At 35.5% G+C, this 16,746-nt stretch overlaps 1 long non-coding RNA gene across 1 annotated transcript; it reads right to left on the bottom strand.

The window, feature by feature from the left end:
• Positions 1-374: 374 nt before the first annotated feature.
• LOC135414727 (uncharacterized) lies at positions 375-15,615 on the bottom strand. Its single transcript, XR_010430805.1, has 2 exons — positions 14,562-15,615; positions 375-13,152 (listed from the first exon to the last, which is right to left on the bottom strand). It is a non-coding gene; the product is annotated as an uncharacterized LOC135414727 (long non-coding RNA).
• Positions 15,616-16,746: the final 1,131 nt, after the last annotated feature.

Below are 16,746 nucleotides of genomic sequence, written 5' to 3'. Positions count from 1 at the left end.
TTTGACTAAATGCAATAAATTCTAAGAATTCTAGAAGAATTGCCTTGACACACTTATCTACTGTCCCTCTAAAAATAAGGGAAGGATGAAAAATGGAAGAAGGTCAATATACCATCAATGTGAAAAGTCAGATTTTCCTAAGCTGTCTGGATAGATTCTCTGTTTATGATATCATTATCCAGGCTGTCTGAATAAATTCAGCAAAACTATTACTTTTGCTGTTATTCAGCAAACAAGTCCAGAGCTGTCTTTATTCATCATTTAATTCTTTTAGAAAAAAACCTGTTAGAAATCTGCCGGCAGTTACCAGCTAAAGGTCAATGTGCTGGTTTAAAGGTAAACTGGCAGGAAAAATGAACCCAACTCAAAAGAGATTATAAGTCAGAGGTACAATTTAATAAAAATAATACAATAAAACAATTATATGGACAAACAATTGGTTTTAACCCACAAAACCCAGATGTATAACCCAGCACCCTGGGGCACGAACAGAGTGGTGTTCGTTGGCCCCCCATGCTGAGCCCCACATGGTCCCCCTGAGTCCAAAGTAAAAGGAGAGGGAAAACCTCTTGGTGAGAGTGCTGGTCACAGTCTGGTCGAGGGTGGTGATCACAGTCTGGTTGAAAGTGGTGGTCGCAGTCTGGTCGAGATTCTTGTCCTCCTCCGGATCCGACCAGTGGGCCAGAAGTCCCAAGACCCCAAGATTATATACACTCAGGTTCAAGTGGGAACGCCCAGTACCTCCCCCAGGGCGGGGAGTTCCACAATAGGTGGTTGTGAGTAGTGAGATATTTTTGGAATCCTTGGTGGCCCATTAGCAGACATGACCCCTCAGCCTGGGTGTGGAGGTGCTCATGACTCCCTGGAGGAGAGTTAACATCACCCATAACTATAGCCCGAGGAGTCAGGTGTGCTCTGGGCAGCGGCTGTAAATGGTCTATTGTTAACAGTTCCTGGGAAATGACATGGAGGATGTAGAATACACAGTTTGGATTACACCCACACAGTGATGAAACTGGTCCTGGCTGCTCTAACTAGGACAGTCAAGCACAACAAAAGGTTGCTATCATAAAGGCCAGTAAGGCTATCTGTAGAGTTTTTTCTGTGAAGTAACTCAGTCTGTATTGTTTAAATGTGAGGCAAAGCACAGAAAAATCAGTCAAGTGATTTTATTTTTTGAAAAATCAGCTACAGAAGAAACATAAATAAAAACTGAGCAACCAGCTCTTCAGTAATATCATGATTTGAGAAATCTTCAAGTCCACTAGCTCACCATCTATTCTGCCATATTGCACCCGTGAAAGATAACTATAGACAGGACCACAAAGGTAGTTTTCCAAAGGAATCCTTTCTTGCCTTTATTTTCACTGGTTTACTGAAAGCAGATCATGCTCAATTAAGCTAATTTCTTTGATGAATCTACAATATTATACTGAGTGGGAAAGACAAAAGGAATAAGGTTGAAATCTACATGACTTTAAAGTACTCTTGCAGCCAATTCTGAGAAATGAGTGCTTTTAGCCCACATGTTTTAACCATCTACTTTGGGATGAAAAGAATTATGTTGATGAAGTCCCAGTTTGCTCTGTTGCCTACAAAGGGAACCCAGGGTGCCTAGGTCAGTCTTGCAGCTGAAATACAGACAGTACACCAAAATCAATGATACGTTGGTTTAAACAAGCAACATATGAAATATGATTTAAGAAGTCTTCCATTTTTTCTATATTGAATATGAGTTAAACTATTTTATTGCAAAATTGAAAAGGTTTGGAGGCTATGGTTCAGCACTGACAAGTCTATATTTTTCTATCATATTTCATCATCTACTTTATCAAAATACTATTATTATATTCCACATAGCTGTCAGATTTAACCATAATAAGGTTAGTATTTATCTGAAATTTAGTCATGATTGTTTAGCCTGGAATAAAGAAAAATTAGCAGATACTTTTAGTAACTGAACAACTGAAAACTGGAAATCATATAATAATGGGACCATATAAGATGCTTGATAAATCATGCTGAAATGTACATGCTACAAGCATTTGTACATCCGCAAAATAAAAATGTGTATATTTTGTATTTTATTTAAAGGATTGTGTGTTTCCTTTACTATTTAACTGTGGTATTTTACAAAATCAAACATTTCACTTTGCATGTTAAGTAAGTTTCTCTAAACCAGCATTTAAACATTTTCAATCTTTGAAATTATGCACATTTTCTCATGTCTCATAATCTCACAATTAAATCTGTGTAGAAAATTTTACTTTCATATGTTGTTGAAATGCCAAAGAATTGGTTAAACTGGAAATGTTGAATATTTTCATTGCTGTTTATGGACAATAAAATATTAGTTAATTTTAATGTCATTATAATTATGATTGCCTGGCAAAGGTATGTTTCTCAGTGACAAGGAGAATTAATCAAATAATTAGTACTTTGTGCTGCTGCCCATGTTCTTGTTCTAAATGTAGTTCTCATTCTCAGATGGTGATTACCCATTAGGTGAAGACGTGCATGAAATACTCTTTTATTCCATAAATTTTCAATAGTTTGAGACCTAAAGAAATGTGTGATTAATCACTTACTAATTGGATCATTCCTTCACTGTCAATAACTAACAAGCTGCATAAAAGGCACTCAACTCTATTGTTTATGAGATCCAAGTTCCTCAAGAGAAGCAAGCATACTTGACAGGAAGACAATCATCACAACTGCAGCAAATATGTTGTTCTCTATTCAAATGCAAAATGCACTCAATTGCACCATAGTACCTTCATAATACTTCTGCTTGCTAGCAAAAAGGAAGAAAAAAACCAGTAAATAAAAGAAATAGAAACATTTCTGAGCAAGTATATTGATTAAAACTCTAATTCTCCTTCTGGACTAACTTACACAGCTTTCACTCACTCTACTGAAAGTGAAATGTCCTAGATGAATACTATTTAGCCCAAACATACAAATAACTCAATTCTCAGTATACTAATAATGACATCTATAAAAAAGCCTTGATAACATGCAACAGAGATGAGATCAGATCTTGCATATCTGAGCTTTGAATTTGAGGGTGAATATTTCCACCAAATTCAGTTTTACAAGCTATGTAGAAAGAAAGGTTTGGTTATAATACTTCATGTAACTATACATGTGTGTGTGGGTTCAAGGCAAGCCAAGTCTGAGATAACACCAAAGACTGTAATAGTTTAGTCTAGATAAGACTACTCTTCCTTTCTCTAAGAAAGTATTTACATATATTCACTTCAATATCTTAATATCTTTCTCTGCTGTAGAAGTAGCTTTGTGGACCGTACATTTAGCCTCCCAATAACTGTGTTCAATGTTTAATTATTTTAAAGTTTTATTTTTTCTAATTAGAGGTGACTTCCTTACATTAAAACTTGGTGACATCCTACTGAACAGCTCCAGGAGAAGAGTAGATTTAATTTGTGTTTGCATTGGGCCAGATCTCAAATTATTTGTTATGGTTAAAAGTAAAAAACCAATAAATTAATGGGAAATACACAAGTATTAATTTGAAAGCATTTACTAGCAAGTATATACTCCAGTGAAGGATTACAGCAAAGACTGTTTCTTCCTTCTTAGTTCGCTTGAATTTCCATAAAAACATGCAAATATTATTTTTGATTGTTACATAGATAATAAATTCAAAATTAAATAATTGGGTGGAACAATTTACTTAGTGTTTAGAAGTTTCAGGTCACACCAGACATGCATAGACACACAAACACACACATGCACTTACATGTTGATCCCAAATGCATGAATAGAGGACAACTGGAAAGGACTGCACATTTTCTTTAAGGCCTCTGAATTTACTCTCTCATGAGCTCATCAATCCAGGAAACAACATACCCCTACTAAGACGCAGGGGAAAAAAAAATCAAAAGAAGTATAGTTCATCTATCTTTCTTGATATCTATGTTATTACGAGTCCCTAGAAACAGAGCTGAAAATTGAATTTGGAGCAGGGGGAGATGGCAGGATATTTCTGACTAAAATTTCTGATGAAATTATCAGCTCATTCTCGCTGTGTTGAAGTCACTGAGCTGTTACCATCCCACAGTATTGCTTTGCTGGGTATTTTTAAAGTACTGGTGGAAGGAGCTAACAGAAGTAGAGAGAAGATAGGTGCTGGTTCAATTAATTGAAGCATCCAGAATTGATGAGTGTTGTCAAGAACTCACTATGAGGATGGCTAACGGAGGAGACTAATGAAGTGACTGGGAGATATCCAGATTATTACAGTATCTCAGAGAAATGGCTGAAAGGAACAGAAAACAATGAGAGAGCACAGTGGGTATGTAAGAAAGTGGAACCATACCTATAAACCAAATTGTGCATTCAGGAGTGAATAACGTGCCAGGGGGAATTAAAACACTGCACAGTAAATATAAGTTTCTACTTATCAATGATCAAGACACCACTAGCTTGAGAAGATAATATTAACTTATTTAGTTCTATAGCATTTCACGTACACTTAATGAGAGATATAAAAGCTGTGCTGTTGCTATTTTCTTTCAGGATGAAGTTCCAAAACAGCAAAAATAAACCCTATAGTAGGGTTTGGGTTTCTTTTTTATTGAGGATACTGTGCTGAGTGTCTTTCAAGTGTTATAAGCAGCTGTGATCTCACTGCAGAATGTGCTTGGCTGAGTGAAAAAGTAGCAATGGATATTTTACAAAAATAATTAAAAAGAAAATATAGACAACATGTAGTTTTATCACAGAGAGGAAAAAGGGCTAAGGTACACAGAGAGTAAGAGGCAGAAAGAGAGTGAAAGTGTTTTTCCAAGCAGTCTAATCCTTTGGATGACTACAGAAATAAAACCCTGTTAGCAGGTTTCTTGTGAGTCTGAAGATCGATTATATGTATTAGTTCCCCTGTGCTTCCTGTGCTGAGAATGTCTTTTTAAACTGCTGATTTCACAGTCTACGAAAGGGCTGACGAAAGAGGCATTGGCTGTAATCTAGATACAAGGCTGAAAGCTTCAGAAACCACCTTGAGAACATGATAAATATTTCTGTTTCTCCCAACACTTCAAAGAATTGCAGTCATGGAAGATGTGAACTCCTCGATTAATTAGATGTAGTTCACTTCGCATAAGCCTTCACTTTACAGCTGAAACAAAGAGATACAAAAGTAGAAGTCCTGGAATAAGATTGATCAAGTCACTGACTCAATGAATTTGTTCAAAATACATTTGTTCAAAATCTGTCTACTCAGTAGACAGATCCTCACTCAGCAAAACTTGCTATGATACCTACATGAAGAGTCCTTTCTAAATGTTCAAGAAGGTAACACAGCCACAACAATTTACACCGAGGATCTGATGTAAGAATTTTTCTTGAGTTATTTGACTCAAGTTTTTAATGAAACAGCTGTTTCCTTCCATTATTCTTTCCAGACATTGGTTAAACTCACAGTAACATTTAGACTTGTATGCTGCTTCTGTTTGTTTGCTTTGTTGGTTTTGGGTAATTTCTTGTTTTGTTTTGTTTTTCATGGATTGAGATTGTTTGTCATATTGCAAAATTATTTGCTGGAACAATCTGCTTCTTTTTATTACACCCTGTAATCATTGTTTAAACTATAGCCTATTTAACCTTTAGAATCAACCCTCTGGTCTCTGAATAAATTTTGTAATTGTAAATGCATCAAGGAAGAGGAATAAAAAACTGAATGTGCATTATTGGCCAAAACATTGTAAAGAAACTAGACATTCTTTCAGAAATACAATAATACAATATAACAATCTGTAACACTGTAGCAAAATACAATTCTATGCTATCCAATATACTACTGTTATGTTACTAAATTCTCATCTAACTTAGAAAAAAAATTGAAGAATATTCTGAATGTCATTGTGATTGGGCATTTACATTTTACATATGTTTTAAAATCTGTTAAAAAAACCCTTTATTTCAGGAATTAAGGATATTTCTTTCAAAAATTGGTCACATTTAACTCTCTAGGCAAAATAGTTAACAGGACTGCTGATTTCTTCAATCATCAGAAAAAGTGACATATTTATTGTAAGATTCATGTCCTCGAAAAATGATATATTCAGGATGTAGTAGGAAATATCTGATTGCTTCATTGGAAATGTATAGCTGTAAAGAACATGATGAATTGAAACTGTATTCAGGAAAGGGCTAGTTTTGATCAACTGGATTTTTTCATAATGTATAACACTTGAGTCAGTTAATTTGATATTTAAATTAATGAAATGAAATGGAATGAAATTGAGAAATTAAGTTTCAAATCTAAATTTTTAATTTAAAATGGATGTTTTCCAAAATTCCATTTTGCATGAATGGTTTAGTATTTTGATTTTTCACCCAAAACTGAAAAAATAAAATGCCATCACCTAGCTAAGTTTGAAACAGTTCTCTTGATGGTCTTACCTATTGTTTTGAATAAACTCAATAACTAATATTTTGAATTGGAAATTTTCCAGTCATGTTGACTATTGAAATGTGAGTTCATTTTTCAGGCTGATAAGAAATTCTTGCAATGCTTGTATCATTGCAATAGGCAGAACTCTTCCATTAGATGTCTTTTAGCAGAGATTTAACTGCATTCTGGTAGAAATTGGTATGCAGGCACTCATGAAAAAATAAGCAAGATTTCTTGCAGGTAACATGCATAGCACTTCTGTTGCTTAATTCTACTTACTATGGTAGAATTACGTAAGAATTGAGGCCATCTTCATTCTGTCGTGGTCATTGCTAAGCATTAACTTTAATGATAATGTCAGTTTTATAAGTTTGGTCCAAAGATCCACTGTGATAAGTTTCCTACTGACTCTCTTGTGGTAGGAACAACAAGGAAAAATTTATCATATTTAGTAGAAATCAATAAGGTACATTCATAAGCATTGTTCAAATAGTTTTTAAACAAGTTATATGTAATCATATAAAAATATTGATCCCACATGACTGTGAGCTTTAATCTGATAATACTGAAATACTTGAGGCAAAATGACTTTAAAATGCAAGGAATAACATTTAGAATATACTGTTGCATGTGATACACACTGAATGTCTGTGAATGTTGCATGGATATATGAAGATAGGGACGAAAAGAGCAAACACAGTGCATTACAACAGACTTTCTGTGAGTTTATAAAGATAGATTACAAGTAAAATACCAGTTTTGCAAACTGAATGTTTAAAGAAGTCTGAAACTGAAAAACTGATGAAGGTTTCTACAGCTTATTCAAGAAATTGACAGTTCCTATGCAGTGTGCAGAGCAGTGTGTGAAATCACTTCTCTGTGAGTTATGAGGGAGGTGAATTAAGAATGCAAAATATATAGGAGAATAATATTGTCAAAATAGAATTTTCAAAATAAAAAAAGCCCAAACAAGAAGAGTTTTAATAATGGTGTAGTATTAGCCAGTACGCAGTTCATTATTTGCATAAAAAATTGTTCTGACTTTACTTCTGTATCCTGTTTACTTAAGAAACCAGTGCAACAATACTCAGGAGAGATTAAAACTTGGCTTTTTTCATTCTGGGAGATGTTTATATTTCCTTGCTGTAGGTCCAGGAGAGAAGGAGCTGAAGCAACATCTTGAAAGAACCCAGGTTTTGTCATTGACTGTACTGGCCAAGACTGTACTTGGTCAAGGTTTAGTTGCCATGCATTGCTTCTGTGAGGGAAAAGTAACAAGCAGAAGAGAGTGTGAATCTGGAGAAAGAAATTGTATTTGGACAAATAATCTAGCTGGGAGTAGAGGAAAGGCAGAAGTAGGTGTGTGCAGTAGGCAGGAGGGAGGAGCGGGGGGCTACTGCCTGGAGCTGAGACAGTGCAAGGTCCTGGAGAGGGCACGAGTGAGTGCTGGCAGGCAGCAGCAGCAGCTATGGAGGCAGGAGAACATTTTTCAATGCTTTATGAGACCAGAGATTTCACTGAAAATAGTCATCTTTGTTCAGTGTTGGCAACTCTTCCGTCCCCAAAATGCAAACCGGGGTTTTTGAAGCCAGAAAAAGTGGGGTACTCCAAACAGCTTAGTGAATCATTTTAGTGACAGGGAAGCATAAAATTCCTAGAAATATCCCAAATAATGGCTCTCTGACCATAATTAATTCTTGATGATGAGAATATGGGAAAGATAGAAAATAAGTGTTTCTTGAGAAGGTTGCGATTTGTAGGGAAGTGACTGTAAGTTGATGCCAAGTGCACACAAACAACATCTATCAACATTACATTTAAAACAGTTCTGTGATATGCAGGTTTGTTATTCGGACAGGCAACCTGACAGCAGAAATTGATGCACCTATCAGAGAAGAATAAGAATATAAATCTCTGTCTTATCATAAGGAGAATGCAGGGAGCAGATAGGACTGAAGTGGTAGACATAATCTATTTAGGTTTTCAAGAGACATTTGACATTGCATGGTAGAATAGAATAATATATCTTCAGTTTAGCATGTAAGTCTCAGAAGACTCTTTTCCTTCCAGGCTTCTTAAACTGCAATGTATTGATTCCCAAGTGCAGAACATAATTTCTTCACTAGTTTTCTTCTCAGCCTGTTTTTCTACCCCTTTTATTATCTAGATTTTCTTCTAGAAAATATTCTTATATCCATCTTCCACTTTTTTTTTTCTTTGTACTGTCTTTATAGTTTCTGTTTCCTTTTATTAATCCTGACTCTTTTTTTCCTCTTATTGATAAGAGTGCTGATGAGGCATCCTGACTCAATCGGGTTGGTGTGATGTCTTAACATCCTGAGTCTAGCAATTAGAGAATGGCCTTGGGAACTACAAAAAACCCCAAACATTCCCAAATAAAATATGACTTCCTGTCTTCACTGTGACCTTTCTTTGGACTTATCCATGACCAGCAGTATGGATTTGATACAAGTATTGCATGAGCTTCTTAGGTGAAAATTGGATTCTAGAACTCATATGAGTCCATAAGATACAGACATGAGGAGGATACAAAAACATTAGTAGCACTAACAAAGGTTCAGATACCTGCAGCACTATTCAAGCTGCTGAATACTTTTATATACTCCTTTGTTTCTTACATTTTAGCTCCAGGTATTCCATTTTAGGATGCTTAAAGGCAATATTTGGTCAAAACACAGGAAAGAGGAAACATACCCTACTGAAGTATACATTAATCCTCATACACTGCCACTTGCTGTCCTCTCTTTTGCATGAAAAAGAAAACATCTTTGACGTGTCAAAGGACATCCTCTGTGTCAATACACATACCATTTCCTTTGCAGGGTAAAGCAAACTTGTCACTGAGACTGCATCAGTTCTAATAGCAGCCTCCATTAGAAATTTAGGTTGCAAAGTACTGACAAGTCTGTTTTATGTCAGGAAAATATAAAAGTTGTCTTTGGCAGCAAGAAAAGCATTGCAATACAGAATGCAAGAGATTGTAGCAATGCTGATCAGTTATGTGTTTGCTTCAAATAATTGGAAGCCATTTGTATACAATACAAAGCAGATCATTCCTCAGAACTCTTACACTTCTCAGAGGATATGACTTCCAGATCAATCAAATTTTCAATATCTATGGGATGAGGACCCCCGAGGGCCTTTGGGCCCTGCATTCATGTTCTTACCACCATCATTGCAATTTTTTTTTCCTTATAGCCAGTCTGAATTTCCCTTTCTGCAACTTGCATCTCTGCTTTTATGCATTTGCTGTGCACCTCCAAGAGTCTGACTCCTCCACAATCCTGCATCAGATAGGTGAAAACAGTCTTTCAGTTCTATCAACTTTCTTCTGTTCAGACTGAATAAACCCATTTTTTTCAGTGTCTCTTTGGTTTTCCAGTTCTTCAGTCCTCTAAATTGTACTTAAGAATGGCCTTTTGCTGGACTTAGTTTTTAAAGTCTTCCTTGCACAAGTGATTCTAAAACTGAATGCAGAATAGACGTGATGTCACAAGTGCTGAACAGAGGGGAATAATCATTTCCATTGACATGCTACCAGGCTGTGACTAATGCAGTTCAGTATACAGATAGCTTTCATCTGCATAGCAGACTGCATTACTAAAAGTATTTTAAGATTTTAAGTTTAAGATGTATTGCAATTTCAGTTTAGGAATATCAGTATAGAAAATTTGCAATGTTTACTGCCAGTAACACCCAGACTTACAACTTAGAAAAATTTACACTAGAAAATGCACATACAAGAATTGTTCTGGAAAAAATGTAATTTATTTTTTTTTTACGTAAATGTAATTGTGTACAAGGACTAGCACTTGGCAAGGGAAACCTTTTACTTGATGAAATAATGTAAAAAAATTCTTCCATCAAATAACCCTTTTAAGTAATGAACACAAATGTATAATTTATCTTAAGAATTTTCTCAGTGAATTGAACCTGCCCTTTAAAAAAATGGTAATTTGTGAGTGAGATAAAATTCATATGAGTTTCCCCTTTCCACTGCTGTCTATCAAATTTAGTCAGAAATTCTAGGTAACAAAATGATCTTTAGTTTCTTCTGACACAATATAACAAAGAAACAATAAATAACCATCAACATCAGCAGGTGTGCTGCTAATTATGGCAACGGTGACCTATTCACACCTACACAGTAGGGCTGTTCAGCCTGCATTTGCATACTGATTTATGGAACCGTAAATTTATGCAGATGTGGATGGAATGAGAAATCAATTAGATATAAAAGGATATGTTAACAGAGGTGAGAAGAAAGAAAGAAATTTCATATAGGGTAGAAAAATAAGATCAAATGGTGCTATCTTTCCGAATTAATGCAGTCATAATCTAAAGACAAAGTTCAACTTTTGTCAGTACTATTGTATAGAATTTTTTTCTGCTATGCGTATTGCATAGAAGTGAAAAGTAGAAAGATTGCAATAACTAAATAATGCAAACAAAAACAACATGCAAACAATGTTGGGCCAAAACACTAGAGATTGACTTTGTTGGACATTCCACTTGACAAAGCTGAACTTAGGTTTTTAGGCTAAGTCTACCCTATTAAACAAAATAAGACTAAGGCACAATTGGGTTCAGTGATAGGAAACCACCTGTGGTATTAATTGTAAGCAAGCTCATAGGCATGGTTTTATCTTTGCTTTCTCATATTTTTCCAGACAATACTCAACATAGTTGTGGGAAAATATGCCAGGGGCTGTTCCTTAGACTGTTCGTAATAATACTCTCTCCTCCCAATAGGACAGTTAAATGAAATGCAAGTGAAGTGATCTGATCACAGATACACCTCTGTGCTGTGAATTTATTATTAAGTTCCCCACGGCACCTTCTGCAAGCAGAGTTCACTGCCCATCAGCCTTAGGATACCTCATGGACTTAATACCACTCTCCAGGGTTTAGTCTGCTTTTTAGCCTGTGTTAGATCACAGAACTGAAGAAAAAAGTCCATACCTTTTTCAATTTTTCCCTTAAGCTGTCTGCCATTGGAATTCAATATATTCTACTCTATACCCATGAAAAAATCTATGAAAATCTACCATGTTTTGGCTAGTCTGGGAAACAAAAATAGGTCCTGAATTTCTGTATGTAACAGAATGCAGCATTGACAACACTCATCAGTAAACTTAGATATCTCAGTCTGGATTACCACAACTGAACAGGTTAGTTCTAGTATATGAGTATTGTGAACTATTAGTCAGATGACTACATTTGACCAGATGACTCATTGTTCATGTAGTTATGTATCTTTGTTAAAAATATAGTGCTTAGTTCTACTTTACAGAGGGGGTATAAAATGAATATAATAAAATCCCACTCCACTTTTATGGATTGTATAAAAAAAAGAAAGGTGATATTTCCCAATTGATGCAAGCAACAGTGTATTGGCAAAGAGAGTTGTTATCCTTGGAAAGTCTGCTCTCCCATCCTAAACTTCAGGAACTCTGTCTTTGGACAAAGTACTGGAGTCTGTCACCTAATCTGGAGTAGGTGAATGGTCATCTCCAAAGCAAACAGCAAACCAGCTTTGATTGCTGTTCAGCTGGACAAGAGCTTTCAAAATTTGAGAAAATTTTTTTACATAAAAAAAAAAAAAAAAACAGGAAAAAAAAGACCAACTTATTTCTCCTCACTGATGAATTAGTTCCACGGTCCTGAGAAAAACAGAATGAAATGGTCTTTATTCACAAAGTGGAAAAGCATTCAATAGAGCAGTGGAAAGAAAAGATTTAAACTCTACACCTATTGCTATTGCCAGCTTCGTGTGCAGCCTTGACTAAGTCACTTTTCCTCCTTACATCTTCAATTACCTAGCTGACAAATGAGCAAATCCTAATGCACTGAGTGTTGCAAAAAATAGTTATTAACTTTTGAAAAGCCCTTTCAAGGGGTCTGGCACAGTATAAATGACAGATACTTACTTTAGACAAGAAAGCAACAGATACAACCATTTTGTTTCAAGGATTTTCTAAAGGAAAACAGAATTGCTGTCAGTGTAAGCTATTTTCTAAAATAGCAGCAATACAGAGGTAGATATCTCTCTATTGTAGGTGAACACAGCAGATATAAGACAGCTACTTTTAGGATGACACATTAAGAAGCTGAACTGGTTATATGAAACAGCTGAGGGAGTGTGCTGACATTTATGCTGTATCTCAGGTTTATGCTATCATTATTCTACATGCCATGAAACATACACAGAGACACCCTAGTATGTGACAGTGCATATAAATTCTTACCAAAAGCTTTATAGGGAAAAAAAAGTATTCTTAATGTTAATGTACTAGAATGAAATTTCATGTAGTGTGATGAAAGATATTCATTCCCCAGTGAATATATCTCAGCACAGATCACATGGACTGAAAAAGGATTTTGGAATTCTTTGTAATGCTCTCACTGTGAAAGGATCGATTTCTTCCAAGTCTGACATAAGAGACCTTAGACTTATTAGAAGCTCCTAATTAAAATGGTCTACACTTCTGAATATCCCTTTTAGGAAAAAAAAAGTAATGAAAAATGAGATCCCTTTCTGGTTTACATGTTTTCAATAAGAAGGTATGAGTAGAATGAACAATACAGTTATGTGAAGGAAGATGGAAATATATTGCTTTTGATTTTATTTTTTTTTTAACAAGACTTCAAGGTGTTCAGCCTTCCCCTTCTCTCTCCAACACAGTGGCAGAGATTTTGTTTTGGACTGAAGGCTGGAAGAGAGGACAGTAGAGAACACAACAGTGACAAGGTTCCCTTCTCTTGCTCATTGCTTTCAGGCACAGTGCTAATGCTTATATAGCTTGCTGGAAACAGCATTTTCACATTTCAACCAAATCTCGTAGTCTGAAGGGGAAATTCAGCATTTCAGACTGTTTTTCTTTCCAAATTAGCACAAAAGCATAATTTCTGTAATTATCATTGAAAAGAGCACTTCCCTCAGTCCCTCAAAAGAATAAGCTTGGACTTCTTGGAACCCTGCATGTTGACAACAGTAAATTTTTCTAATGCTAAATGTCATGTAAATGAAATATTATTTATTTTGTATAATATGAGAAGAAAATAATTTAAATATCAAATACAATTCAGAATTGCCTGAATGTAATGTTTTAGCATTATTATTGTAGGAAAATCAAGGTAATCAGGTAATTTCTTTGGCCCTAGAGAAATGTTATCATGCTACCACGTTCCCACAGGTTATTCCAAGTGTGATGAAGCTGCATTTTCCAATGGAATATCATTGCGTTATTTTTGATTTATTAATTTTAATTAGCTTTTTTGTCTAACAGCCTCTGAGCAAGTCATCATCATGGTAGACCCAGACCAATTGTCCAGACAGCTCCCTGCTCTAACAGTCAGACTGCCTAAGGAAGCAGTACCTGCAGGACTGTAAGAACTGGATCAAAACAAGCTATTATTTTATATTGTTTAAAATATATATGAATTTAAAAAAAATTCTGGTATGTGTTGACTTGCTTTTTTTTAAAAAAAAGTATGTTTATCAAAATTTCTTGTTATAATTCCTCTGCAGCCTTCCCCATGAGAAGTCAACAATGAAATATCAGCTGGTGTTGCTATTAATGCTTGGGAGTACAAAATACTGATGATTCATGAAGTGCATGAGTCTTTCCTTATTTTCTGGGTTTGGATAAATTGAGAAGTGTCCTGAGTTTTTAGCAATGATTTAAAAGGTTTACACCTTTCTTAACACACTAGAACAGCAGTTTAACAGCAAAGTCAACAATTTTTTCCCCAAATCTCTCATGTATTAAAGGCAACTGGACATAGCTATCTCTAGTTACTGTTAACTGCTTAATTCTGAAGGACTCTGGAAACACTGGAAAGGTAATTATGCTTGATTCAGGTACAGCGATTTTTGAAATATAAGCATCTAGAGTCATCAAGATGTAAACTATCAGACGTGTCCACATACAGCTGGCAGTTATGACACAGGACCTACTAGACAGGATACCCCAGGACATTTCATATGATATTGGGGGTCTGTACTGGCAGCTGAAGCAGGCCAAGGGGCTAGGATTTATCTCTATATTAAATATTTGTGGCATCTACATGTACATGTGGCTAAGCTTCTTATGGCTCTCCCTAGGCAGCAGAAACTTACCCAATATGTGGCTACAGGTCCTGTGACTCCTGGAAAGGACTGTGTGACCCATAAGGCAATGCTTAGGTTTAGTTTCCTGTTTTCCAGTGCCATTTTTCTAAGAGTATTTAGCCTGGCCTAGCTCTAGAGACAAGTGGGTGTGCCTTAAAAATCCTATCATAATAAGAAGTCTACTCCCATGAGATGTTTTGGACAGTCCAAGATGTCAGAAAAGTTATTGAACACTGGTGAAACTGAGTCCTCTGCACAGCTTGGTCAGCAGAACAGCTCTCTAGATTCCAGTGGCTTTATTAACTGGATTTCTAGTAAGCTCTGCAATGAAAGTTAAACACAGATGGAAACCCATGAGTCAAAAAACACAGTCGTTTTCCATGAAACTTACCACTTAACAGCCTAAGATTGGTTGAATTATGAGAAAGCATGAGAAAAAAAAATATTCTTTTGCCAAAAAAATTACTCTAGAGAATAGAATGATAGAATGATAGAAATTAACTTTGAAATCCTACGTGTCTTGCCTTGTGTTCACATGGAGACTGGGTAGTATTTTTGGGTTAGATTGAGTTAGAAATGCTTCATTTATACATAAAAGTATAATGACTAAAGTAAGATACTACCAGTAGGACTACCTGTGCAATTGTAATTCACATATCTGGATGTTTGCACTACAGCAGTCATTTAAATTCACCATTAGGATTTTTTGTCAAGGATCTTTGCTTCATATCACACCCAAGATTTAAAAATGCCTAAATTTCTGTAAATTGTGCTACCTTCACAACTCAAACCCTAGCTTGTACTTCCAAGATTTTACATAACCTATAACAGTTCTTTTTCTATATAATTTCCTATAAATATCGAAATGAAAACTGAACAAATAAAGCCCCTTATATAAAGATACACTGCCAATTCCCTTTTCTCGTCAGTACTAAGAAGCTTTGGCTTAATATGTGTTAGTGAACACGTTAAGGCCAGGTCACTGGTATCCATACTGTTTAATTAATGTTTTCTCCACAGTTTTTGCCCCGGGGCAATTAGTAGCTTCTTAGACAATCCCCACACTCAGAGTACCACTAAGCAATTTTAACACAATCAATCTGGTCTTGGAGAAGGAATGTGAGGAAGTTAAAGCCTATTATGTGAGTCACACCATTTGAGTGGATCTCCAAATGGTCCCCGGTTTATATTGCTACTAATTAATCATAGATTGTTATTGCTATGTGTACTAGATACTGGTGAGTGCTGAAATGTTTTACTATCTTGGATTCAGTTTCCAGTTCTGGTAAGGCATAGTAAGAATTTCTTTCACCCTCTTGTCTCCTAAACCTCAGTACTCTTATTTTATCCCTTTAGGGTTATTTCAGCTAATACAATTCATGAAACAAAGAAAACTAAGTACAAAATTCATTGGACACTTAGTGAACCAAAATTACATGTTTTTGTACTCCACTCAGAAGAGAACTAAACATTTTGAAGCTCATGATTCTCATCCGTTGTCACACATAATTCCCACATTAAAAAAATAAGGATGGGAAGCCATATTAAGTCCTTTAAATAAATTTGCTGACAGGATTAGGATCGAAATCTAAGGCTTTGTAAAGTTAAACACCTATATTAAAGTTTCTTCATGAGCAAGAAGAAAACATATAAAACATATTCTAGGCAATAAATATTAAAATGGCTTTGGTTCTTAATCCCATACCCTTAATTAAATAAATTAAAATGAAGAAAATTCCATTAAACCTCTATTTTTATTGTTGTCACACATTTTATAGAGGTCCCTGGTCCTTTTCTGTGCTTAGATATTTAAAACAGTCATAACAACAGCTGTTCCCAGCTACAAAATGTGCCAGCAGTGTTTAAAACCAAACATATGTTTCTAAGTGTATTGTCTCACCTGAGCCCAGTTCCCTCACAACTTTGACAGTTTGAGTTTATGTGTGCATGTACTGATGAAATGGCCTCTGAATCCTCTGTTGTATATACTTCAGTATAGTCATAAAGTCTCTGGAGCCTGAGGATTCAGCCTCCCTCTTTAGTATCTAAGAGATGCTCTGAACAATGAGAAAGAATTTTACCTCCTTCCCTCTGCCTAGCCTCATCCATGCCAAATCCCTTATAATATATCTGGCAAGAATCATTTTGCACTACTCAGTTCATTGCCATTAGAAAACACAATGGTTGAAGATTC

Source organism: Pseudopipra pipra, chromosome 5, assembly GCF_036250125.1.
Source record: "Pseudopipra pipra isolate bDixPip1 chromosome 5, bDixPip1.hap1, whole genome shotgun sequence".
Lineage (NCBI taxonomy): Eukaryota > Metazoa > Chordata > Aves > Passeriformes > Pipridae > Pseudopipra > Pseudopipra pipra.
The sequence above is the reverse complement of the archived record's forward strand: the minus strand, read 5'-3'. Positions and strand labels throughout refer to the sequence as shown.